Source organism: Dendrobates tinctorius, unplaced genomic scaffold (assembly GCF_039654945.1).
Source record: "Dendrobates tinctorius isolate UK_male_01 unplaced genomic scaffold, ASM3965494v1 ptg000011l, whole genome shotgun sequence".
NCBI classification, from domain to species: Eukaryota; Metazoa; Chordata; class Amphibia; order Anura; family Dendrobatidae; genus Dendrobates; species Dendrobates tinctorius.
In genome coordinates, this window is record NW_027361679.1 from 46,583,725 (window position 1) to 46,607,843 (window position 24,119).

Genomic DNA, 24,119 nt, shown 5'->3' on the forward strand with positions numbered 1-24,119 from the left:
AAGCACAGCACAATCCTTCTGATTGTCCCTCTGCCAGTTTTCTCACCTTCCCGCCTCCTATATCATTAGCATAAAGTCTAAAAAGTTGTGCCACCCAATGTCAAGGTGTGTTGTGGGAGGTTTAGGTTTGATCCCAATGAAGTTGAGCTGTCTTTTTTCAGAGTGGATGGTGAATACTGGAGGCAGGGGTAGATCAAACCTTGGCTGGTAAGTGGTGAAAAAAGCAAATATCTTTGAGACTATATAATCGAAAGTCTCCTATATTTGCGTGTACTATTGATTTTGGCCAAGTTTGTTGAATGTCCAGTTCCCATTCAAGTCATTTTACTGAGTGGGAAAAAGTGTTGCCCGTGGCTTAGGCAGTGTTAAGACCTTGCAATCGAGAAAGCCTTGTCCTGCCAAGTGACATGGCAAAGCAAACAGTTTAAGCGGCAGAGATTCCTTGCGAGTCTTGACACTTAGCTTGAGTGGTGCGCTAGCCAAAGATGTCTAGCCATATTTGAAAAAGGTTGGAGATGCTGGGTATTGAACCCAGGACCTCATACATGCGAAGCATGCGCTCTACCACTGAGCTACATCCCCAAAAGTGTACCGGAAGCCTGGAGCACTCACACGTATTTACTTCACACAACGGATGCAAGAAGCGAACAAGGGTGAGAAAAAGTGACTACCAAAAGGAAGTGCGTTCCTTGCACATACATGCAGGATGGCCATGGAGATGCCGGGGACTCACACATGCAAAGCGTGCGCTCTACCACTGAGCTACATCCCCAGTTACAATCTGTATGAAAATGCAAGTTTTTTTTTTCAAACCTAGAATAACTTGCCATTTTGGAGTCGAGAGTAGTAACTGTACTTTCAAGTAACTTTTCAGAATACGCTGCAGTGTGTGTACATGGGAAATCAGACTATTTCTGACCCTTATATGTCTTGTATTCTGCATTTTCACCGGTTCTCCCCTCTGCAAACTCTAGCTCTACATTGTCAATTGACTCCAGGCTTTTGGGAGGAGAGTAGCAACTCTGGGCTCTACCATATACAGCGCAGCACACAGAGAAGGTTTCCTGGCCTTCATTAGTCAACACACAGACAAACGCAGCAGAAGTGTGGAGTATATGACAGAGCAATAGTAATCAGTGTAGATGGTGAATCCAGCTCTAGGTTAAAGTAAAAGACGCGTGATTAAGCTCAGCACAATCCTTCTGATTGTCCCTCTGCCAGTTTTCTCACCTTCCCGCCTCCTATATCATTAGCATAAAGTCTTAAAAGCTGTGCCACCCAATGTCAAGGTGTGTTGGTGGGAGGTTTAAGTTTGATCCCAATGAAGTTGAGCTGTCTTTTTTCAGCGTGGATGGTGAATACAGGAGCCAGGGGTAGAGCAAACCTTGGCTGGTAAGTGGTGAAAAAAGCAAATATCTTTGAGACTATATAATCGAATGTCTCCTTTATTTGCATGTACTATTGATTTTGGCCAAGTTTGTTGAATGTCCAGTTCCCATTCAAGTCATTTTACTGAGTGGGAAACAGTGTTGCCCGTGGCTTAGGCAGTGTTAAGACCTTGCAATCGAGAAAGCCTTGTCCTGCCAAGTGACATGGCAAAGCAAACAGTTTAAGTGGCAGACATTCCTTGCGAGTCTTGACACTTAGCTTGAGTGGTGCGCTAGCCAAAGATGTCTAGCCATATTTTAAAAAGGTTGGAGATGCTGGGTATTGAACCCAGGACCTCATACATGCGAAGCATGCGCTCTACCACTGAGCTACATCCCCAAAAGTGTACCGGAAGCCTGGAGCACTCACACGTATTTACTTCACACAACGGATGCAAGAAGCGAACAAGGGTGAGAAAAAGTGACTACCAAAAGGAAGTGCGTTCCTTGCACATACATGCAGGATGGCCATGGAGATGCCGGGGACTCACACATGCAAAGCGTGCGCTCTACCACTGAGCTACATCCCCAGTTACAATCTGTATGAAAATGCAAGTTTTTTTTTTCAAACCTAGAATAACTTGCCATTTTGGAGTCGAGAGTAGTAACTGTACTTTCAAGTAACTTTTCAGAATACGCTGCAGTGTGTGTACATGGGAAATCAGACTATTTCTGACCCTTATATGTCTTGTATTCTGCATTTTCACCGGTTCTCCCCTCTGCAAACTCTAGCTCTACATTGTCAATTGACTCCAGGCTTTTGGGAGGAGAGTAGCAACTCTGGGCTCTACCATATACAGCGCAGCACACAGAGAAGGTTTCCTGGCCTTCATTAGTCAACACACAGACAAACGCAGCAGAAGTGTGGAGTATATGACAGAGCAATAGTAATCAGTGTAGATGGTGAATCCAGCTCTAGGTTAAAGTAAAAGACGCGTGATTAAGCTCAGCACAATCCTTCTGATTGTCCCTCTGCCAGTTTTCTCACCTTCCCGCCTCCTATATCATTAGCATAAAGTCTTAAAAGCTGTGCCACCCAATGTCAAGGTGTGTTGGTGGGAGGTTTAAGTTTGATCCCAATGAAGTTGAGCTGTCTTTTTTCAGCGTGGATGGTGAATACAGGAGCCAGGGGTAGAGCAAACCTTGGCTGGTAAGTGGTGAAAAAAGCAAATATCTTTGAGACTATATAATCGAATGTCTCCTTTATTTGCATGTACTATTGATTTTGGCCAAGTTTGTTGAATGTCCAGTTCCCATTCAAGTCATTTTACTGAGTGGGAAACAGTGTTGCCCGTGGCTTAGGCAGTGTTAAGACCTTGCAATCGAGAAAGCCTTGTCCTGCCAAGTGACATGGCAAAGCAAACAGTTTAAGTGGCAGACATTCCTTGCGAGTCTTGACACTTAGCTTGAGTGGTGCGCTAGCCAAAGATGTCTAGCCATATTTTAAAAAGGTTGGAGATGCTGGGGATTGAACCCAGGACCTCATACATGCGAAGCATGCGCTCTACCACTGAGCTACATCCCCAAAAGTGTACCGGGAGCCTGGAGCACTCACACGTATTTACTTCACACAGCGGCTGCAGGAAGCGAACAAGGGTGAGAAAAAGTGACCACCAAAAGGAATAGCGTTCCTTGCACATACATGCAGGGTGGCCATGGAGATGCCAGGGATTGAACCCGGGACCTCACACATGCAAAGCGTGCGCTCTACCACTGAGCTACATCCCCAGTTACGAACTGTGTGAAAATGCAAGTTTTTTTTTTTCAAACCTAGAATAACTTGCCATTTTGGAGTCGAGAGTAGTAACTGTACTTATAAGTAACTTTTCAGAATACGCTGCAGTGTGTGTACATGGGAAATCAGACTATTTCTGAACCTTATATGTCTTGTATTCTGCATTTTCACCGGTTCTCCCCTCTGCAAACTCTAGCTCTACATTGTCAAATGACTCCAGGCTTTTGGGAGGAGACTAGCAACTCTGGGCTCTACCATATACAGCGCAGCACACAGAGAAGGTTTCCTGGCCTTCATTAGTCAACACACAGACAAACGCAGCAGAAGTGTGGAGTATATGACAGAGCAATAGTAATCAGTGTAGATGGTGAATCCAGCTCTAGGCTAAAGTAAAAGACGCGTGATTAAGCTCAGCACAATCCTTCTGATTGTCCCTCTGCCAGTTTTCTCACCTTCCCGCCTCCTATATCATTAGCATAAAGTCTAAAAAGCTGTGCAACCCAATGTCAAGGTGTGTTGGTGGGAGGTTTAGGTTTGATCCCAATGAAGTTGAGCTGTCTTTTTTCAGAGTGGATGGTGAATACAGGAGGCAGGGGTAGAGCAAACCTTGGCTGGTAAGTGGTGAAAAAAGCAAATATCTTTGAGACTATATAATCGAAAGTCTCCTATATTTGCGTGTACTATTGATTTTGGCCAAGTTTGTTGAATGTCCAGTTCCCATTCAAGTCATTTTACTGAGTGGGAAAAAGTGTTGCCCGTGGCTTAGGCAGTGTTAAGACCTTGCAATCGAGAAAGCCTTGTCCTGCCAAGTGACATGGCAAAGCAAACAGTTTAAGCGGCAGAGATTCCTTGCGAGTCTTAACACTTAGCTTGAGTGGTGCGCTAGCCAAAGATGTCTAGCCATATTTGAAAAAGGTTGGAGATGCCGGGGATTGAACCCAGGACCTCATACATGCGAAGCACGCGCTCTACCACTGAGCTACATCCCCAAAAGTGTACTGGAAGCCTGGAGCACTCACACGTATTTAATTCACACAGCGGCTGCAGGATGCGAACAAGGGTGAGAAAAAGTGACCACCAAAAGGAAGTACGTTACTTGCACATACATGCAGGCTGGCCAGGTAGATGCCGGGGATTGAACCCGGGGCGTCACACATGCCAAGCGTGCGCTCTACCACTGAGCTACATCCCCAGTTACAAACTGTGTGAAAATGCAAGTTTCTTTTTTTCAAACCTAGAATAACTTGCCATTTTGGAGTCGAGAGTAGTAACTGTACTTTCAAGTAACTTTTCAGAATACGCTGCAGTGTGTGTACATGGGAAATCAGACTATTTCTGAACCTTATATGTCTTGTATTCTGCATTTTCACCGGTTCTCCCCTCTGCAAACTCTAGCTCTACATTGTCAATTGACTCCAGGCTTTTGGGAGGAGACTAGCAACTCTGGGCTCTACCATATACAGCGCAGCACACAGAGAAGGTTTCCTGGCCTTCATTAGTCAACACACAGACAAACGCAGCAGAAGTGTGGAGTATATGACAGAGCAATAGTAATCAGTGTAGATGGTGAATTCAGCTCTAGGTTAAAGTAAAAGACGCGTGATTAAGCACAGCACAATCCTTCTGATTGTCCCTCTGCCAGTTTTCTCACCTTCCCGCCTCCTATATCATTAGCATAAAGTCTAAAAAGTTGTGCCACCCAATGTCAAGGTGTGTTGTGGGAGGTTTAGGTTTGATCCCAATGAAGTTGAGCTGTCTTTTTTCAGAGTGGATGGTGAATACTGGAGGCAGGGGTAGATCAAACCTTGGCTGGTAAGTGGTGAAAAAAGCAAATATCTTTGAGACTATATAATCGAAAGTCTCCTATATTTGCGTGTACTATTGATTTTGGCCAAGTTTGTTGAATGTCCAGTTCCCATTCAAGTCATTTTACTGAGTGGGAAAAAGTGTTGCCCGTGGCTTAGGCAGTGTTAAGACCTTGCAATCGAGAAAGCCTTGTCCTGCCAAGTGACATGGCAAAGCAAACAGTTTAAGCGGCAGAGATTCCTTGCGAGTCTTGACACTTAGCTTGAGTGGTGCGCTAGCCAAAGATGTCTAGCCATATTTGAAAAAGGTTGGAGATGCTGGGTATTGAACCCAGGACCTCATACATGCGAAGCATGCGCTCTACCACTGAGCTACATCCCCAAAAGTGTACCGGAAGCCTGGAGCACTCACACGTATTTACTTCACACAACGGATGCAAGAAGCGAACAAGGGTGAGAAAAAGTGACTACCAAAAGGAAGTGCGTTCCTTGCACATACATGCAGGATGGCCATGGAGATGCCGGGGACTCACACATGCAAAGCGTGCGCTCTACCACTGAGCTACATCCCCAGTTACAATCTGTATGAAAATGCAAGTTTTTTTTTTCAAACCTAGAATAACTTGCCATTTTGGAGTCGAGAGTAGTAACTGTACTTTTAAGTAACTTTTCAGAATACGCTGCAGTGTGTGTACATGGGAAATCAGACTATTTCTGACCCTTATATGTCTTGTATTCTGCATTTTCACCGGTTCTCCCCTCTGCAAACTCTAGCTCTACATTGTCAATTGACTCCAGGCTTTTGGGAGGAGACTAGCAACTCTGGGCTCTACCATATACAGCGCAGCACACAGAGAAGGTTTCCTGGCCTTCATTAGTCAACACACAGACAAACGCAGCAGAAGTGTGGAGTATATGACAGAGCAATAGTAATCAGTGTAGATGGTGAATCCAGCTCTAGGTTAAAGTAAAAGACGCGTGATTAAGCTCAGCACAATCCTTCTGATTGTCCCTCTGCCAGTTTTCTCACCTTCCCGCCTCCTATATCATTAGCATAAAGTCTTAAAAGCTGTGCCACCCAATGTCAAGGTGTGTTGGTGGGAGGTTTAAGTTTGATCCCAATGAAGTTGAGCTGTCTTTTTTCAGCGTGGATGGTGAATACAGGAGCCAGGGGTAGAGCAAACCTTGGCTGGTAAGTGGTGAAAAAAGCAAATATCTTTGAGACTATATAATCGAATGTCTCCTTTATTTGCATGTACTATTGATTTTGGCCAAGTTTGTTGAATGTCCAGTTCCCATTCAAGTCATTTTACTGAGTGGGAAACAGTGTTGCCCGTGGCTTAGGCAGTGTTAAGACCTTGCAATCGAGAAAGCCTTGTCCTGCCAAGTGACATGGCAAAGCAAACAGTTTAAGTGGCAGACATTCCTTGCGAGTCTTGACACTTAGCTTGAGTGGTGCGCTAGCCAAAGATGTCTAGCCATATTTTAAAAAGGTTGGAGATGCTGGGGATTGAACCCAGGACCTCATACATGCGAAGCATGCGCTCTACCACTGAGCTACATCCCCAAAAGTGTACCGGGAGCCTGGAGCACTCACACGTATTTACTTCACACAGCGGCTGCAGGAAGCGAACAAGGGTGAGAAAAAGTGACCACCAAAAGGAATAGCGTTCCTTGCACATACATGCAGGGTGGCCATGGAGATGCCAGGGATTGAACCCGGGACCTCACACATGCAAAGCGAGCGCTCTACCACTGAGCTACATCCCCAGTTACGAGCTGTGTGAAAATGCAAGTTTTTTTTTTTCAAACCTAGAATAACTTGCCATTTTGGAGTCGAGAGTAGTAACTGTACTTATAAGTAACTTTTCAGAATACGCTGCAGTGTGTGTACATGGGAAATCAGACTATTTCTGAACCTTATATGTCTTGTATTCTGCATTTTCACCGGTTCTCCCCTCTGCAAACTCTAGCTCTACATTGTCAAATGACTCCAGGCTTTTGGGAGGAGACTAGCAACTCTGGGCTCTACCATATACAGCGCAGCACACAGAGAAGGTTTCCTGGCCTTCATTAGTCAACACACAGACAAACGCAGCAGAAGTGTGGAGTATATGACAGAGCAATAGTAATCAGTGTAGATGGTGAATCCAGCTCTAGGCTAAAGTAAAAGACGCGTGATTAAGCTCAGCACAATCCTTCTGATTGTCCCTCTGCCAGTTTTCTCACCTTCCCGCCTCCTATATCATTAGCATAAAGTCTAAAAAGCTGTGCAACCCAATGTCAAGGTGTGTTGGTGGGAGGTTTAGGTTTGATCCCAATGAAGTTGAGCTGTCTTTTTTCAGAGTGGATGGTGAATACAGGAGGCAGGGGTAGAGCAAACCTTGGCTGGTAAGTGGTGAAAAAAGCAAATATCTTTGAGACTATATAATCGAAAGTCTCCTATATTTGCGTGTACTATTGATTTTGGCCAAGTTTGTTGAATGTCCAGTTCCCATTCAAGTCATTTTACTGAGTGGGAAAAAGTGTTGCCCGTGGCTTAGGCAGTGTTAAGACCTTGAAATCGAGAAAGCCTTGTCCTGCCAAGTGACATGGCAAAGCAAACAGTTTAAGCGGCAGAGATTCCTTGCGAGTCTTGACACTTAGCTTGAGTGGTGCGCTAGCCAAAGATGTCTAGCCATATTTGAAAAAGGTTGGAGATGCTGGGGATTGAACCCAGGACCTCATACATGCGAAGCATGCGCTCTACCACTGAGCTACATCCCCAAAAATGTACTGGAAGCCTGGAGCACTCACACGTATTTACTTCACACAGCGGCTGCAGGAAGCGAACAAGGGTGAGAAAAAGTGACCACCAAAAGGAAGTGCGTTCCTTGCACATACATGCAGGCTGGCCATGGAGATGCCGGGGATTGAACCCGGGGCCTCACACATGCAAAGCTCTACCACTGAGCTACATCCCCAGTGACGAACTGTGTGAAAATGCAAGTTTTTTTTTTCAAACCTAGAATAACATGCCATTTTGGAGTCGAGAGTAGTAACTGTACTTTCAAGTAACTTTTCAGAATACGCTGCAGTGTGTGTACATGGGAAATCAGACTATTTCTGACCCTTATATGTCTTGTATTCTGCATTTTCACCGGTTCTCCCCTCTGTAAACTCTAGCTCTACATTGTGAATTGCCTCCAGGCTTTTCAGAGGAGGCTAGCAACTCTGGGCTCTACCATATACAGCGCAGCACACAGAGAAGGTTTCCTGGCCTTCATTAGTCAACACACAGACAAACGCAGCAGAAGTGTGGAGTATATGACAGAGCAATAGTAATCAGTGTAGATGGTGAATCCAGCTCTAGGTTAAAGTAAAAGACGCGTGATTAAGCTCAGCACAATCCTTCTGATTGTCCCTCTGCCAGTTTTCTCACCTTCCCGCCTCCTATATCATTAGCATAAAGTCTAAAAAGCTGTGCCACCCAATGTCAAGGTGTGTTGGTGGGAGGTTTAGGTTTGATCCCAATGAAGTTGAGCTGTGTTTTTTCAGAATGGATGGTGAATACAGGAGGCAGGGGTAGAGCAAACCTTGGCTGGTAAGTGGTGAAAAAAGCAAATATCTTTGAGACTATATAATCGAAAGTCTCCTATATTTGCGTGTACTATTGATTTTGCCCAAGTTTGTTGAATGTCCAGTTCCCATTCAAGTCATTTTACTGAGTGGGAAAAAGTGTTGCCCGTGGCTTAAGCAGTGTTAAGACCTTGCAATCGAGAAAGCCTTGTCCTGCCAAGTGACATGGCAAAGCAAACAGTTTAAGCGGCAGAGATTCCTTGCGAGTCTTGACACTTAGCTTGAGTGGTGCGCTAGCCAAAGATGTCTAGCCATATTTGAAAAAGGTTGGAGAAGCTGGGGATTGAACACAGGTCCTCATACATGCGAAGCATGCGCTCTACCACTGAGCTACATCCCCAAAAGTGTACCAGAAACCTGGAGCACTCACACGTATTTACTTCACACAGCGGCTGCAGGAAGCGAACAAGGGTGAGAAAAAGTGACCACCAAAAGTAAGTGCATTCCTTGCACATACATGCAGGCTGGCCATGGAGATGCCGGGGATTGAACCCGGGGCCTCACACATGCAAAGCGTGCGCTCTACCACTGAGCTGCATTCCCAGTTTCTAACTGTGTGAAAATGCAAGTTTTTTTTTTTCAAACCTAGAATAATTTGCCATTTTGGAGTCGAGAGTAGTAACTGTACTTTCAAGTAACTTTTCAGAATACGCTGCAGTGTGTGTACATGGGAAATCAGACTATTTCTGACCCTTATATGTCTTGTATTCTGCATTTTCACCGGTTCTCCCCTCTGCAAACTCTAGCTCTACATTGTCAATTGACTCCAGGCTTTTGGGAGGAGACTAGCAACTCTGGGCTCTACCATATACAGCGCAGCACACAGAGAAGGTTTCCTGGCCTTCATTAGTCAACACACAGACAAATGCAGCAGAAGTGTGGAGTATATGACAGAGCAATAGTAATCAGTGTAGATGGTGAATCCAGCTCTAGGTTAAAGTAAAAGACGTGTGATTAAGCACAGCACAATCCTTCTGATTGTCCCTCTGCCAGTTTTCTCACCTTCCCGCCTCCTATATCATTAGCATAAAGTCTAAAAAGCTGTGCCACCCAATGTCAAGGTGTGTTGGTGGGAGGTTTAGGTTTGATCCCAATGAAGTTGAGCTGTCTTTTTTCAGAGTGGATGGTGAATACTGGAGGCAGGGGTAGAGCAAACCTTGGCTGGTAAGTGGTGAAAAAAGCAAATATCTTTGAGACTATATAATCGAAAGTCTCCTATATTTGCGTGTACTATTGATTTTGGCCAAGTTTGTTGAATGTCCAGTTCCCATTCAAGTCATTTTACTGAGTGGGAAAAAGTGTTGCCCGTGGCTTAGGCAGTGTTAAGACCTTGCAATCGAGAAAGCCTTGTCCTGCCAAGTGACATGGCAAAGCAAACAGTTTAAGCGGCAGAGATTCCTTGCGAGTCTTGACACTTAGCTTGAGTGGTGTGCTAGCCAAAGATGTCTAGCCATATTTGAAAAAGGTTGGAGATGCTGGGGATTGTACCCAGGACCTCATACATATGAGCTACATCCCCAAAAGTGTACCGGAATCCTGGAGCACTCACACGTATTTACTTCACACAGCGGCTGCAGGAAGCGAACCAGGGTGAGAAAAAGTGACCACCAAAAGGAAGTGTGTTCCTTGCACATACATGCAGGCTGCCCATGGAGATGCCAGGGATTGAACCCGGGGCCTCACACATGCAAAGCGTGCGCTCTACCACTGAGCTACATCCCCAAAAGTGTACCGGAAGCCTGGAGCACTCACACGTATTTACTTCACACAGCGGCTGCAGGAAGCGAACAAGGGTGAGAAAAAGTGACCACCAAAAGGAAGTGCGTTCCTTGCACATACATGCAGGGTGGCCATGGAGATGCCGGGGATTGAGCCCAGGGCCTCACACATGCAAAGCGTGCGCTCTACCACTGAGCTACATCCCCAGTTACACACTGTGTGAAAATGCAAGTTTTTTCTTTCAAACCTAGAATAACTTGCCATTTTGGAGTCGAGAGTAGTAACTGTACTTTGAAGTAACTTTTCAGAATACGCTGCAGTGTGTGTACATGGGAAATCAGACTATTTCTGAACCTTATATGTCTTGTATTCTGCATTTTCACCGGTTCTCCCCTCTGCAAACTCTAGCTCTACATTGTCAAATGACTCCAGGCTTTTGGGAGGAGACTAGCAACTCTGGGCTCTACCATATACAGCGCAGCACACAGAGAAGGTTTCCTGGCCTTCATTAGTCAACACACAGACAAACGCAGCAGAAGTGTGGAGTATATGACAGAGCAATAGTAATCAGTGTAGATGGTGAATCCAGCTCTAGGCTAAAGTAAAAGACGCGTGATTAAGCTCAGCACAATCCTTCTGATTGTCCCTCTGCCAGTTTTCTCACCTTCCCGCCTCCTATATCATTAGCATAAAGTCTAAAAAGCTGTGCAACCCAATGTCAAGGTGTGTTGGTGGGAGGTTTAGGTTTGATCCCAATGAAGTTGAGCTGTCTTTTTTCAGAGTGGATGGTGAATACAGGAGGCAGGGGTAGAGCAAACCTTGGCTGGTAAGTGGTGAAAAAAGCAAATATCTTTGAGACTATATAATCGAAAGTCTCCTATATTTGCGTGTACTATTGATTTTGGCCAAGTTTGTTGAATGTCCAGTTCCCATTCAAGTCATTTTACTGAGTGGGAAAAAGTGTTGCCCGTGGCTTAGGCAGTGTTAAGACCTTGCAATCGAGAAAGCCTTGTCCTGCCAAGTGACATGGCAAAGCAAACAGTTTAAGCGGCAGAGATTCCTTGCGAGTCTTAACACTTAGCTTGAGTGGTGCGCTAGCCAAAGATGTCTAGCCATATTTGAAAAAGGTAGGAGATGCTGGGGATTGAACCCAGGACCTCATACATGCGAAGCACGCGCTCTACCACTGAGCTACATCCCCAAAAGTGTACTGGAAGCCTGGAGCACTCACACGTATTTAATTCACACAGCGGCTGCAGGATGCGAACAAGGGTGAGAAAAAGTGACCACCAAAAGGAAGTACGTTACTTGCACATACATGCAGGCTGGCCAGGGAGATGCCGGGGATTGAACCCGGGGCGTCACACATGCAAAGCGTGCGCTCTACCACTGAGCTACATCCCCAGTTACGAACTGTGTGAAAATGCAAGTTTCTTTTTTTCAAACCTAGAATAACTTGCCATTTTGGAGTCGAGAGTAGTAACTGTACTTTCAAGTAACTTTTCAGAATACGCTGCAGTGTGTGTACATGGGAAATCAGACTATTTCTGAACCTTATATGTCTTGTATTCTGCATTTTCACCGGTTCTCCCCTCTGCAAACTCTAGCTCTACATTGTCAATTGACTCCAGGCTTTTGGGAGGAGACTAGCAACTCTGGGCTCTACCATATACAGCGCAGCACACAGAGAAGGTTTCCTGGCCTTCATTAGTCAACACACAGACAAACGCAGCAGAAGTGTGGAGTATATGACAGAGCAATAGTAATCAGTGTAGATGGTGAATCCAGCTCTAGGTTAAAGTAAAAGACGCGTGATTAAGCACAGCACAATCCTTCTGATTGTCCCTCTGCCAGTTTTCTCACCTTCCCGCCTCCTATATCATTAGCATAAAGTCTAAAAAGTTGTGCCACCCAATGTCAAGGTGTGTTGTGGGAGGTTTAGGTTTGATCCCAATGAAGTTGAGCTGTCTTTTTTCAGAGTGGATGGTGAATACTGGAGGCAGGGGTAGATCAAACCTTGGCTGGTAAGTGGTGAAAAAAGCAAATATCTTTGAGACTATATAATCGAAAGTCTCCTATATTTGCGTGTACTATTGATTTTGGCCAAGTTTGTTGAATGTCCAGTTCCCATTAAAGTCATTTTACTGAGTGGGAAAAAGTGTTGCCCGTGGCATAGGCAGTGTTAAGACCTTGCAATCGAGAAAGCCTTGTCCTGCCAAGTGACATGGCAAAGCAAACAGTTTAAGCGGCAGAGATTCCTTGCGAGTCTTGACACTTAGCTTGAGTGGTGCGCTAGCCAAAGATGTCTAGCCATATTTGAAAAAGGTTGGAGATGCTGGGTATTGAACCCAGGACCTCATACATGCGAAGCATGCGCTCTACCACTGAGCTACATCCCCAAAAGTGTACCGGAAGCCTGGAGCACTCACACGTATTTACTTCACACAACGGATGCAAGAAGCGAACAAGGGTGAGAAAAAGTGACTACCAAAAGGAAGTGCGTTCCTTGCACATACATGCAGGATGGCCATGGAGATGCCGGGGACTCACACATGCAAAGCGTGCGCTCTACCACTGAGCTACATCCCCAGTTACAATCTGTATGAAAATGCAAGTTTTTTTTTTCAAACCTAGAATAACTTGCCATTTTGGAGTCGAGAGTAGTAACTGTACTTTCAAGTAACTTTTCAGAATACGCTGCAGTGTGTGTACATGGGAAATCAGACTATTTCTGACCCTTATATGTCTTGTATTCTGCATTTTCACCGGTTCTCCCCTCTGCAAACTCTAGCTCTACATTGTCAATTGACTCCAGGCTTTTGGGAGGAGACTAGCAACTCTGGGCTCTACCATATACAGCGCAGCACACAGAGAAGGTTTCCTGGCCTTCATTAGTCAACACACAGACAAACGCAGCAGAAGTGTGGAGTATATGACAGAGCAATAGTAATCAGTGTAGATGGTGAATCCAGCTCTAGGTTAAAGTAAAAGACGCGTGATTAAGCTCAGCACAATCCTTCTGATTGTCCCTCTGCCAGTTTTCTCACCTTCCCGCCTCCTATATCATGAGCATAAAGTCTTAAAAGCTGTGCCACCCAATGTCAAGGTGTGTTGGTGGGAGGTTTAAGTTTGATCCCAATGAAGTTGAGCTGTCTTTTTTCAGCGTGGATGGTGAATACAGGAGGCAGGGGTAGAGCAAACCTTGGCTGGTAAGTGGTGAAAAAAGCAAATATCTTTGAGACTATATAATCGAATGTCTCCTTTATTTGCATGTACTATTGATTTTGGCCAAGTTTGTTGAATGTCCAGTTCCCATTCAAGTCATTTTACTGAGTGGGAAACAGTGTTGCCCGTGGCTTAGGCAGTGTTAAGACCTTGCAATCGAGAAAGCCTTGTCCTGCCAAGTGACATGGCAAAGCGAACAGTTTAAGCGGCAGAGATTCCTTGCGAGTCTTGACACTTAGCTTGAGTGGTGCGCTAGCCAAAGATGTCTAGCCATATTTGAAAAAGGTTGGAGATGCTGGGTATTGAACCCAGGACCTCATACATGCGAAGCATGCGCTCTACCACTGAGCTACATCCCCAAAAGTGTACCGGAAGCCTGGAGCACTCACACGTATTTACTTCACACAACGGATGCAAGAAGCGAACAAGGGTGAGAAAAAGTGACTACCAAAAGGAAGTGCGTTCCTTGCACATACATGCAGGATGGCCATGGAGATGCCGGGGACTCACACATGCAAAGCGTGCGCTCTACCACTGAGCTACATCCCCAGTTACAATCTGTATGAAAATGCAAGTTTTTTTTTTCAAACCTAGAATAACTTGCCATTTTGGAGTCGAGAGTAGTAACTGTACTTTCAAGTAACTTTTCAGAATACGCTGCAGTGTGTGTACATGGGAAATCAGACTATTTCTGACCCTTATATGTCTTGTATTCTGCATTTTCACCGGTTCTCCCCTCTGCAAACTCTAACTCTACATTGTCAATTGACTCCGGGCTTTTCGGAGGAGGCTAGCAACTCTGGGCTCTACCATATACAGCGCAGCACACAGAGAAGGTTTCTTGGCCTTCATTAGTCAACACATAGACAAACGCAGCAGAAGTGTGGAGTATATGACAGAGCAATAGTAATCAGTGTAGATGGTGAATCCAGCTCTAGGTTAAAGTAAAAGACGCGTGATTAAGCTCAGCACAATCCTTCTGATTGTCCCTCTGCCAGTTTTCTCACCTTCCCGCCTCCATCCCATTAGCATAAAGTCTAAAAAGCTGTGCAACCCAATGTCAAGGTGTGTTGGTGGGAGGTTTAGGGTGGATGGTGAATACAGGAGGCAGGGGTAGAGCAAACCTTGGCTGGTAAGTGGTGAAAAAAGCAAATATCTTTGAGACTATATAATCGAAAGTCTCCTATATTTGCGTGTACTATTGATTTTGGCCAAGTTTGTTGAATGTCCAGTTCCCATTCAAGTCATTTTACTGAGTGGGAAAAAGTGTTGCCCGTGGCTTAGGCAGTGTTAAGACCTTGAAATCGAGAAAGCCTTGTCCTGCCAAGTGACATGGCAAAGCAAACAGTTTAAGCGGCAGAGATTCCTTGCGAGTTTTGACACTTAGCTTGAGTGGTGCGCTAGCCAAAGATGTCTAGCCATATTTGAAAAAGGTTGGAGATGCTGTGGATTGAACCCAGGACCTCATACATGCGAAGCATGCGCTCTACCACTGAGCTACATCCCCAAAAATGTACTGGAATCCTGGAGCACTCACACGTATTTACTTCACACAGCGGCTGCAGGAAGCGAACAAGGGTGAGAAAAAGTGACCACCAAAAGGAAGTGCGTTCCTTGCACATACATGCAGGCTGGCCATGGAGATGCCGGGGATTGAACCCGGGGCCTCACACATGCAAAGCTCTACCACTGAGCTACATCCCCAGTGACGAACTGTGTGAAAATGCAAGTTTTTTTTTTCAAACCTAGAATAACTTGCCATTTTGGAGTCGAGAGTAGTAACTGTACTTTCAAGTAACTTTTCAGAATACGCTGCAGTGTGTGTACATGGGAAATCAGACTATTTCTGACCCTTATATGTCTTGTATTCTGCATTTTCACCGGTTCTCCCCTCTGTAAACTCTAGCTCTACATTGTGAATTGCCTCCAGGCTTTTCAGAGGAGGCTAGCAACTCTGGGCTCTACCATATACAGCGCAGCACACAGAGAAGGTTTCCTGGCCTTCATTAGTCAACACACAGACAAACGCAGCAGAAGTGTGGAGTATATGACAGAGCAATAGTAATCAGTGTAGATGGTGAATCCAGCTCTAGGTTAAAGTAAAAGACGCGTGATTAAGCTCAGCACAATCCTTCTGATTGTCCCTCTGCCAGTTTTCTCACCTTCCCGCCTCCTATATCATTAGCATAAAGTCTAAAAAGCTGTGCCACCCAATGTCAAGGTGTGTTGGTGGGAGGTTTAGGTTTGATCCCAATGAAGTTGAGCTGTGTTTTTTCAGAATGGATGGTGAATACAGGAGGCAGGGGTAGAGCAAACCTTGGCTGGTAAGTGGTGAAAAAAGCAAATATCTTTGAGACTATATAATCGAAAGTCTCCTATATTTGCGTGTACTATTGATTTTGCCCAAGTTTGTTGAATGTCCAGTTCCCATTCAAGTCATTTTACTGAGTGGGAAAAAGTGTTGCCCGTGGCTTAAGCAGTGTTAAGACCTTGCAATCGAGAAAGCCTTGTCCTGCCAAGTGACATGGCAAAGCAAACAGTTTAAGCGGCAGAGATTCCTTGCGAGTCTTGACACTTAGCTTGAGTGGTGTGCTAGCCAAAGATGTCTAGCCATATTTGAAAAAGGTTGGAGATGCTGGGGATTGTACCCAGGACCTCATACATATGAGCTACATCCCCAAAAGTGTACCGGAATCCTGGAGCACTCACACGTATTTACTTCACACAGCGGCTGCAGGAAGCGAACCAGGGTGAGAAAAAGTGACCACCAAAAGGAAGTGTGTTCCTTGCACATACATGCAGGCTGCCCATGGAGATGCCAGGGATTGAACCCAGGGCCTCACACATGCAAAGCGTGCGCTCTACCACTGAGCTACATCCCCAAAAGTGTATCGGAAGCCTGGAGCACTCACACGTATTTACTTCACACAGCGGCTGCAGGAAGCGAACAAGGGTGAGAAAAAGTGACCACCAAAAGGAAGTGCGTTCCTTGCACATACATGCAGGCTGGCCATGGAGATGCCGGGGATTGAACCCAGGGCCTCACACATGCAAAGCGTGCGATCTACCACTGAGCTACATCCCCAGTTACACACTGTGTGAAAATGCAAGTTTTTTCTTTCAAACCTAGAATAACTTGCCATTTTGGAGTCGAGAGTAGTAACTGTACTTTGAAGTAACTTTTCAGAATACGCTGCAGTGTGTGTACATGGGAAATCAGACTATTTCTGAACCTTATATGTCTTGTATTCTGCATTTTCACCGGTTCTCCCCTCTGCAAACTCTAGCTCTACATTGTCAAATGACTCCAGGCTTTTGGGAGGAGACTAGCAACTCTGGGCTCTACCATATACAGCGCAGCACACAGAGAAGGTTTCCTGGCCTTCATTAGTCAACACACAGACAAACGCAGCAGAAGTGTGGAGTATATGACAGAGCAATAGTAATCAGTGTAGATGGTGAATCCAGCTCTAGGCTAAAGTAAAAGACGCGTGATTAAGCTCAGCACAATCCTTCTGATTGTCCCTCTGCCAGTTTTCTCACCTTCTCGCCTCCTATATCATTAGCATAAAGTCTAAAAAGCTGTGCAACCCAATGTCAAGGTGTGTTGGTGGGAGGTTTAGGTTTGATCCCAATGAAGTTGAGCTGTCTTTTTTCAGAGTGGATGGTGAATACAGGAGGCAGGGGTAGAGCAAACCTTGGCTGGTAAGTGGTGAAAAAAGCAAATATCTTTGAGACTATATAATCGAAAGTCTCCTATATTTGCGTGTACTATTGATTTTGGCCAAGTTTGTTGAATGTCCAGTTCCCATTCAAGTCATTTTACTGAGTGGGAAAAAGTGTTGCCCGTGGCTTAGGCAGTGTTAAGACCTTGCAATCGAGAAAGCCTTGTCCTGCCAAGTGACATGGCAAAGCAAACAGTTTAAGCGGCAGAGATTCCGTGCGAGTCTTGACACTTAGCTTGAGTGGTGCGCTAGCCAAAGATGTCTAGCCATATTTGAAAAAGGTTGGAGATGCTGGGTGTTGAACCCAGGACCTCATACATGCGAAGCATGTGCTCTACCACTGAGCTACATCCCCAAAAGTGTACCGGAAGCCTGGTGCACTCACAGGTATTTACTTCACACAACGGATGCAAGAAGCGAACAAGGGTGAGAAAAAGTGACTACCAAAAGGAAGTGCGTTCCTTGCACATACATGCAAGATGGCCATGGAGATGCCGGGGATTGAACACGGGGCCTCACACATGCAAAGCGTGCGCTCTACCACTGAGCTACATCCCCAGTTACGAACTGTGTGACAATGCAAGTTTTTTTTTTCAAACCTAGAATAACTTGCCATTTTGGAGTCGAGAGTAGTAACTGTACTTTCAAGTAACTTTTCAGAATACGCTGCAGTGTGTGTACATGGGAAATCAGACTATTTCTGACCCTTATATGTCTTGTATTCTGCATTTTCACCGGTTCTCCCCTCTGCAAACTCTAGCTCTACATTGTCAATTGACTCCAGGCTTTTGGGAGGAGGCTAGCAACTCTGGGCTCTACCATATACAGCGCAGCACACAGAGAAGGTTTCCTGGCCTTCATTAGTCAACACACAGACAAACGCAGCAGAAGTGTGGAGTATATGACAGAGCAATAGTAATCAGTGTAGATGGTGAATCCAGCTCTAGGTTAAAGTAAAAGACGCGTGATTAAGCTCAGCACAATCCTTCTGATTGTCCCTCTGCCAGTTTTCTCACCTTCCCGCCTCCTATATCATTAGCATAAAGTCTTAAAAGCTGTGCCACCCAATGTCAAGGTGTGTTGGTGGGAGGTTTAAGTTTGATCCCAATGAAGTTGAGCTGTCTTTTTTCAGCGTGGATGGTGAATACAGGAGGCAGGGGTAGAGCAAACCTTGGCTGGTAAGTGGTGAAAAAAGCAACTATCTTTGAGACTATATAATCGAATGTCTCCTTTATTTGCATGTACTATTGATTTTGGCCAAGTTTGTTGAATGTCCAGTTCCCATTCAAGTCATTTTACTGAGTGGGAAAAAGTGTTGCCCGTGGCTTAGGCAGTGTTAAGACCTTGCAATCGAGAAAGCCTTGTCCTGCCAAGTGACATGGCAAAGCAAACAGTTTAAGTGGCAGACATTCCTTGCGAGTCTTGACACTTAGCTTGAGTGGTGCGCTAGCCAAAGATGTCTAGCCATATTAGAAAAAGGTTGGAGATGCTGGGGATTGAACTCAGGACCTCATACATGTGAGCTACATCCCCAAAAGTGTACCGGAAGCCTGGAGCACTCACACGTATTTACTTCACACAGCGGCTGCAGGAAGCGAACAAGGGTGAGAAAAAGTGACCACCAAAAGGAAGTGCGTTCCTTGCACATACATGCAGGCTGGCTATGGAGATGCCAGGGATTGAACCCGGGGCCTCACACATGCAAAGCGTGCGTTCTACCACTGAGCTACATCCCCAGTTACGAACTGTGTGAAAATGCAAGTTTTTTTTTTTCAAACCTAGAATAACTTGCCATTTTGGAGTCGAGAGTAGTAACTGTACTTTCAAGTAACTTTTCAGAATACGCTGCAGTGTGTGTACATGGGAAATCAGACTATTTCTGACCCTTATATGTCTTGTATTCTGCATTTTCACCGGTTCTCCCCTCTGCAAACTCTAGCTCTACATTGTCAATTGACTCCAGGCTTTTGGGAGGAGACTAGCAACTCTGGGCTCTACCATATACAGCGCAGCACACAGAGAAGGTTTCCTGGCCTTCATTAGTCAACACACAGACAAACGCAGCAGAAGTGTGGAGTATATGACAGAGCAATAGTAATCAGTGTAGATGGTGAATCCAGCTCTAGGTTAAAGTAAAAGACCCGTGATTAAGCTCAGCACAATCCTTCTGATTGTCCTTCTGCCAGTTTTCTCACCTTCCCGCCTCCTATATCATTAGCATAAAGTCTAAAAAGCTGTGCAACCCAATGTCAAGGGTGTGTTGGTGGGAGGTTTAGGTTTGATCCCAATGAAGTTGAGCTGTCTTTTTTCAGAGTGGATGGTGAATACAGGAGGCAGTGGTAGAGCAAACCTTGGCTGGTAAGTGGTGAAAAAAGCAAATATCTTTGAGACTATATAATCGAAAGTCTCCTTTATTTGCGTGTACTATTGATTTTGGCCAAGTTTGTTGAATGTCCAGTTCCCATTCAAGTCATTTTACTGAGTGGGAAAAAGTGTTGCCCGTGGCTTAGGCAGTGTTAAGACCTTGCAATCGAGAAAGCCTTGTCCTGCCAAGTGACATGGCAAAGCAAACAGTTTAAGCGGCAGAGATTCCGTGCGAGTCTTGACACTTAGCTTGAGTGGTGCGCTAGCCAAAGATGTCTAGCCATATTTGAAAAAGGTTGGAGATGCTGGGTATTGAACTCAGGACCTCATACATGTGAGCTACATCCCCAAAAGTGTACCGGAAACCTGGAGCACTCACACGTATTAACTTCACACAGCGGCTGCAGGAAGCGAACAAGGGTGAGAAAAAGTGACCATCAAAAGGAAGTGCGTTCCTTGCACATACATGCAGGCTGGCCATGGAGATGCCGGGGATTGAACCCGGGGCCTCACACATGCAAAGCGTGCGTTCTACCACTGAGCTACATCCCCAGTTACAGACTGTGTGAAAATGCAAGTTTTTTTTTTTCAAACCTAGAATAATTTGCCATTTTGGAGTCGAGAGTAGTAACTGTACTTTCAATTAACTTTTCAGAATACGCTGCAGTGTGTGTACATGGGAAATCAGACTATTTCTGACCCTTATATGTTTTGTATTCTGCATTTTCACCGGTTCTCCCCTCTGCAAACTCTAGCTCTACATTGCCAATTGACTCCAGGCTTTTGGGAGGAGACTAGCAACTCTGGGCTCTACCATATACAGCGCAGCACACAGAGAAGGTTTCCTGGCCTTCATTAGTCAGCACACAGACAAATGCAGCAGAAGTGTGGAGTATATGACAGAGCAATAGTAATCAGTGTAGATGGTGAATCCAGCTCTAGGTTAAAGTAAAAGACGCGTGATTAAACTCAGCACAATCCTTCTGATTGTCCCTCTGCCAGTTTTCTCACCTTCCCGCCTCCTATATCATTAGCATAAAGTCTAAAAAGCTGTGCAACCCAATGTCAAGGTGTGTTGGTGGGAGGTTTAGGTTTGATGCCAATGAAGTTGAGCTGTCTTTTTTCAGAGTGGATGGTGAATACAGGAGGCAGGGGTAGAGCAAACCTTGGCTGGTAAGTGGTGAAAAAAGCAAATATCTTTGAGACTATATAATCGAAAGTCTCCTTTATTTGCGTGTACTATTGATTTTGGTCAAGTTTGTTGAATGTCCAGTTCCCATTCAAGTCATTTTACTGAGTGGGAAAAAGTGTTGCCCGTGGCTTAGGCAGTGTTAAGACCTTGCAATCGAGAAAGCCTTGTCCTGCCGAGTGACATGGCAAAGCAAACAGTTTAAGCGGCAGAGATTCCGTGCGAGTCTTGACACTTAGCTTGAGTGGTGCGCTAGCCAAAGATGTCTAGCCATATTTGAAAAAGGTTGGAGATGCTGGGGATTGAACCCACGACCTCATACATGCGAAGCATGCGCTCTACCACTGAGCTACATCCCCAAAAGTGTTCCGGGAGCCTGGAGCACTCACACGTATTTACTTCACACAGCGGCTGCAGGAAGCGAACAAGGGTGAGAAAAAGTGACCACCAAAAGGAAGTGCGTTCCTTGCACATACATGCAGGCTGGCTATGGAGATGCCGGGGATTGAACCCGGGGCCTCACACATGCAAAGCGTGCGTTCTACCACTGAGCTACATCCCCAGTTACGAACTGTGTGAAAATGCAAGTTTTTTTTTTTCAAACCTAGAATAACTTGCCATTTTGGAGTCGAGAGTAGTAACTGTACTTTCAAGTAACTTTTCAGAATACGCTGCAGTGTGTGTACATGGGAAATCAGACTATTTCTGACCCTTATATGTCTTGTATTCTGCATTTTCACCGGTTCTCCCCTCTGCAAACTCTAGCTCTACATTGTCAATTGACTCCAGGCTTTTGGGAGGAGACTAGCAACTCTGGGCTCTACCATATACAGCGCAGCACACAGAGAAGGTTTCCTGGCCTTCATTAGTCAACACACAGACAAACGCAGCAGAAGTGTGGAGTATATGACAGAGCAATAGTAATCAGTGTAGATGGTGAATCCAGCTCTAGGTTAAAGTAAAAGACGCGTGATTAAGCTCAGCACAATCCTTCTGATTGTCCCTCTGCCAGTTTTCTCACCTTCCCGCCTCCTATATCATTAGCATAAAGTCTAAAAAGCTGTGCAACCCAATGTCAAGGTGTGTTGGTGGGAGGTTTAGGTTTGATCCCAATGAAGTTGAGCTGTCTTTTTTCAGAGTGGATGGTGAATACAGGAGGCAGTGGTAGAGCAAACCTTGGCTGGTAAGTGGTGAAAAAAGCAAATATCTTTGAGACTATATAGTCGAAATTCTCCTATATTTGCGTGTACTATTGATTTTGGCCAAGTTTGTTGAATGTCCAGTTCCCATTCAAGTCATTTTACTGAGTGGGAAAAAGTGTTGCCCGAGGCTTAGGCAGTGTTAAGACCTTGCAATCGAGAAAGCCTTGTCCTGCCAAGTGACATGGCAAAGCAAACAGTTTAAGCGGCAGAGATTCCTTGCGAGTCTTGACACTTAGTTTGAGTGGTGCGCTAGCCAAAGATGTCTAGCCATATTAGAAAAAGGTTGGAGATGCTGGGGATTGAACTCAGGACCTCATACATGTGAGCTACATCCCCAAAAGTGTACCGGAAGCCTGGAGCACTCACACGTATTTACTTCACACAGCGGCTGCAGGAAGCGAACAAGGGTGAGAAAAAGTGACCACCAAAAGGAAGTGCGTTCCTTGCACATACATGCAGACTGGCCATGGAGATGCCGGGGATTGAACCCGGGGCCTCACACATGCAAAGCGTGCGCTCTACCACTGAGCTACATCCCCAGTTACGAACTGTGTGAAAATGCAAGTTTTTTTTTTCAAACCTAGAATAATTTGCCATTTTGGAGTCGAGAGTAGTAACTGTACTTTCAAGTAACTTTTCAGAATACGCTGCAGTGTGTGTACATGGGAAATCAGACTATTTCTGACCCTTATATGTCTTGTATTCTGCATTTTCACCGGTTCTCCCCTCTGCAAACTCTAGCTCTACATTGTCAATTGACTCTAGGGTTTTGGGAGGAGACTAGCAACTCTGGGCTCTACCATATACAGCGCAGCACACAGAGAAGGTTTCCTGGCCTTCATTAGTCAACACACAGACAAACGCAGCAGAAGTGTGGAGTATATGACAGAGCAATAGTAATCAGTGTAGATGGTGAATCCAGCTCTAGGTTAAAGTAAAAGATGCGTGATTAAGCTCAGCACAATCCTTCTGATTGTCCCTCTGCCAGTTTTCTCACCTTCCCGCCTCCTATATCATTAGCATAAAGTCTAAAAAGCTGTGCCACCCAATGTCAAGGTGTGTTGGTGGGAGGTTTAAGTTTGATCCCAATGAAGTTGAGCTGTCTTTTTTCAGAGTGGATGGTGAATACAGGAGGCAGGGGTAGAGCAAACCTTGGCTGGTAAGTGGTGAAAAAAGCAAATATCTTTGAGACTATATAATCGAAAGTCTTCTATATTTGCGTGTACTATTGATTTTGGCCAAGTTTGTTGAATGTCCAGTTCCCATTCAAGTCATTTTACTGAGTGGGAAAAAATGTTGCCCGTGGCTTAGGCAGTGTTAAGACCTTGCAATCGAGAAAGCCTTGTCCTGCCAAGTGACATGGCAAAGCAAACAGTTTAAGCGGCAGAGATTCCTTGCGAGTCTTGACACTTAGCTTGAGTGGTGCGCTAACCAAAGATGTCTAGCCATATTTGAAAAAGGTTGGAGATGCTGGGGATTGAACCCAAGACCTCATACATGCGAAGCATGTGCTCTACCACTGAGCTACATCCCCAAAAGTGTACGGGAAGCCTGGAGCACTCACACGTATTTACTTCACACAGCGGCTGCAGGAAGCGAACAAGGGTGAGAAAAAGTGACCACCAAAAGGAAGTGCGTTCCTTGCAGGCTGGCTATGGAGATGCCGGGGATTGAACCCGGGGCCTCACACATGCAAAGCGTGCATGTGTGCACTGAGCTACATCCCTAGTTACGAACTAAGTGAAAATGCAAGTTTTTTTTTCAAACCTAGAATAACTTGCCATTTTGGAGTCGAGAGTAGTAACTGTACTTTCAAGTAACTTTTCAGAATACGCTGCAGTGTGTGTACATGGGAAATCAGACTATTTCTGACCCTTATATGTCTTGTATTCTGCATTTTCACCGGTTCTCCCCTCTGCAAACTCTAGCTCTACATTGTCAATTGACTCCAGGCTTTTGGGAGGAGACTAGCAACTCTGGGCTCTACCATATACAGCGCAGCACACAGAGAAGGTTTCCTGGCCTTCATTAGTCAACACACAGACAAACGCAGCAGAAGTGTGGAGTATATGACAGAGCATTAGTAATCAGTGTAGAAGGTGATTCCAGC

At 45.2% G+C, this 24,119-nt stretch overlaps 29 non-coding genes across 29 annotated transcripts; all 29 read right to left on the reverse strand.

Annotated features, from left to right (window-relative positions):
- Positions 1-510: 510 nt before the first annotated feature.
- Positions 511-582, reverse strand: TRNAA-CGC (transfer RNA alanine (anticodon CGC)). The gene has a single exon. It is a non-coding gene; the product is annotated as a tRNA-Ala (tRNA).
- A 1,113-nt stretch (positions 583-1,695) lies between these two features.
- On the reverse strand, positions 1,696-1,767 carry TRNAA-CGC (transfer RNA alanine (anticodon CGC)). Its single transcript has one exon. It is a non-coding gene; the product is annotated as a tRNA-Ala (tRNA).
- Positions 1,768-2,880: 1,113 nt separating this feature from the next.
- Positions 2,881-2,952, reverse strand: TRNAA-CGC (transfer RNA alanine (anticodon CGC)). The gene has a single exon. It is a non-coding gene; the product is annotated as a tRNA-Ala (tRNA).
- A 131-nt stretch (positions 2,953-3,083) lies between these two features.
- On the reverse strand, positions 3,084-3,155 carry TRNAA-UGC (transfer RNA alanine (anticodon UGC)). The gene has a single exon. It is a non-coding gene; the product is annotated as a tRNA-Ala (tRNA).
- Positions 3,156-4,079: 924 nt separating this feature from the next.
- On the reverse strand, positions 4,080-4,151 carry TRNAA-CGC (transfer RNA alanine (anticodon CGC)). Its single transcript has one exon. It is a non-coding gene; the product is annotated as a tRNA-Ala (tRNA).
- A 130-nt stretch (positions 4,152-4,281) lies between these two features.
- On the reverse strand, positions 4,282-4,354 carry TRNAA-GGC (transfer RNA alanine (anticodon GGC)). Its single transcript has one exon. It is a non-coding gene; the product is annotated as a tRNA-Ala (tRNA).
- Positions 4,355-5,277: 923 nt separating this feature from the next.
- Positions 5,278-5,349, reverse strand: TRNAA-CGC (transfer RNA alanine (anticodon CGC)). The gene has a single exon. It is a non-coding gene; the product is annotated as a tRNA-Ala (tRNA).
- Positions 5,350-6,462: 1,113 nt separating this feature from the next.
- Positions 6,463-6,534, reverse strand: TRNAA-CGC (transfer RNA alanine (anticodon CGC)). The gene has a single exon. It is a non-coding gene; the product is annotated as a tRNA-Ala (tRNA).
- Positions 6,535-6,665: 131 nt separating this feature from the next.
- TRNAA-UGC (transfer RNA alanine (anticodon UGC)) lies at positions 6,666-6,737 on the reverse strand. Its single transcript has one exon. It is a non-coding gene; the product is annotated as a tRNA-Ala (tRNA).
- A 924-nt stretch (positions 6,738-7,661) lies between these two features.
- TRNAA-CGC (transfer RNA alanine (anticodon CGC)) lies at positions 7,662-7,733 on the reverse strand. Its single transcript has one exon. It is a non-coding gene; the product is annotated as a tRNA-Ala (tRNA).
- A 1,120-nt stretch (positions 7,734-8,853) lies between these two features.
- On the reverse strand, positions 8,854-8,925 carry TRNAA-CGC (transfer RNA alanine (anticodon CGC)). The gene has a single exon. It is a non-coding gene; the product is annotated as a tRNA-Ala (tRNA).
- A 131-nt stretch (positions 8,926-9,056) lies between these two features.
- Positions 9,057-9,128, reverse strand: TRNAA-UGC (transfer RNA alanine (anticodon UGC)). The gene has a single exon. It is a non-coding gene; the product is annotated as a tRNA-Ala (tRNA).
- A 1,107-nt stretch (positions 9,129-10,235) lies between these two features.
- Positions 10,236-10,307, reverse strand: TRNAA-UGC (transfer RNA alanine (anticodon UGC)). The gene has a single exon. It is a non-coding gene; the product is annotated as a tRNA-Ala (tRNA).
- A 131-nt stretch (positions 10,308-10,438) lies between these two features.
- Positions 10,439-10,510, reverse strand: TRNAA-UGC (transfer RNA alanine (anticodon UGC)). Its single transcript has one exon. It is a non-coding gene; the product is annotated as a tRNA-Ala (tRNA).
- A 923-nt stretch (positions 10,511-11,433) lies between these two features.
- Positions 11,434-11,505, reverse strand: TRNAA-CGC (transfer RNA alanine (anticodon CGC)). Its single transcript has one exon. It is a non-coding gene; the product is annotated as a tRNA-Ala (tRNA).
- A 131-nt stretch (positions 11,506-11,636) lies between these two features.
- On the reverse strand, positions 11,637-11,708 carry TRNAA-UGC (transfer RNA alanine (anticodon UGC)). The gene has a single exon. It is a non-coding gene; the product is annotated as a tRNA-Ala (tRNA).
- Positions 11,709-12,631: 923 nt separating this feature from the next.
- TRNAA-CGC (transfer RNA alanine (anticodon CGC)) lies at positions 12,632-12,703 on the reverse strand. The gene has a single exon. It is a non-coding gene; the product is annotated as a tRNA-Ala (tRNA).
- A 1,113-nt stretch (positions 12,704-13,816) lies between these two features.
- TRNAA-CGC (transfer RNA alanine (anticodon CGC)) lies at positions 13,817-13,888 on the reverse strand. The gene has a single exon. It is a non-coding gene; the product is annotated as a tRNA-Ala (tRNA).
- Positions 13,889-14,964: 1,076 nt separating this feature from the next.
- On the reverse strand, positions 14,965-15,036 carry TRNAA-CGC (transfer RNA alanine (anticodon CGC)). The gene has a single exon. It is a non-coding gene; the product is annotated as a tRNA-Ala (tRNA).
- Positions 15,037-16,339: 1,303 nt separating this feature from the next.
- TRNAA-UGC (transfer RNA alanine (anticodon UGC)) lies at positions 16,340-16,411 on the reverse strand. Its single transcript has one exon. It is a non-coding gene; the product is annotated as a tRNA-Ala (tRNA).
- Positions 16,412-16,542: 131 nt separating this feature from the next.
- TRNAA-UGC (transfer RNA alanine (anticodon UGC)) lies at positions 16,543-16,614 on the reverse strand. The gene has a single exon. It is a non-coding gene; the product is annotated as a tRNA-Ala (tRNA).
- A 923-nt stretch (positions 16,615-17,537) lies between these two features.
- TRNAA-CGC (transfer RNA alanine (anticodon CGC)) lies at positions 17,538-17,609 on the reverse strand. The gene has a single exon. It is a non-coding gene; the product is annotated as a tRNA-Ala (tRNA).
- Positions 17,610-17,740: 131 nt separating this feature from the next.
- On the reverse strand, positions 17,741-17,812 carry TRNAA-UGC (transfer RNA alanine (anticodon UGC)). The gene has a single exon. It is a non-coding gene; the product is annotated as a tRNA-Ala (tRNA).
- A 1,106-nt stretch (positions 17,813-18,918) lies between these two features.
- TRNAA-UGC (transfer RNA alanine (anticodon UGC)) lies at positions 18,919-18,990 on the reverse strand. Its single transcript has one exon. It is a non-coding gene; the product is annotated as a tRNA-Ala (tRNA).
- A 1,108-nt stretch (positions 18,991-20,098) lies between these two features.
- TRNAA-UGC (transfer RNA alanine (anticodon UGC)) lies at positions 20,099-20,170 on the reverse strand. Its single transcript has one exon. It is a non-coding gene; the product is annotated as a tRNA-Ala (tRNA).
- A 924-nt stretch (positions 20,171-21,094) lies between these two features.
- On the reverse strand, positions 21,095-21,166 carry TRNAA-CGC (transfer RNA alanine (anticodon CGC)). The gene has a single exon. It is a non-coding gene; the product is annotated as a tRNA-Ala (tRNA).
- A 131-nt stretch (positions 21,167-21,297) lies between these two features.
- TRNAA-UGC (transfer RNA alanine (anticodon UGC)) lies at positions 21,298-21,369 on the reverse strand. Its single transcript has one exon. It is a non-coding gene; the product is annotated as a tRNA-Ala (tRNA).
- Positions 21,370-22,476: 1,107 nt separating this feature from the next.
- On the reverse strand, positions 22,477-22,548 carry TRNAA-UGC (transfer RNA alanine (anticodon UGC)). Its single transcript has one exon. It is a non-coding gene; the product is annotated as a tRNA-Ala (tRNA).
- Positions 22,549-23,471: 923 nt separating this feature from the next.
- Positions 23,472-23,543, reverse strand: TRNAA-CGC (transfer RNA alanine (anticodon CGC)). Its single transcript has one exon. It is a non-coding gene; the product is annotated as a tRNA-Ala (tRNA).
- Positions 23,544-24,119: the final 576 nt, after the last annotated feature.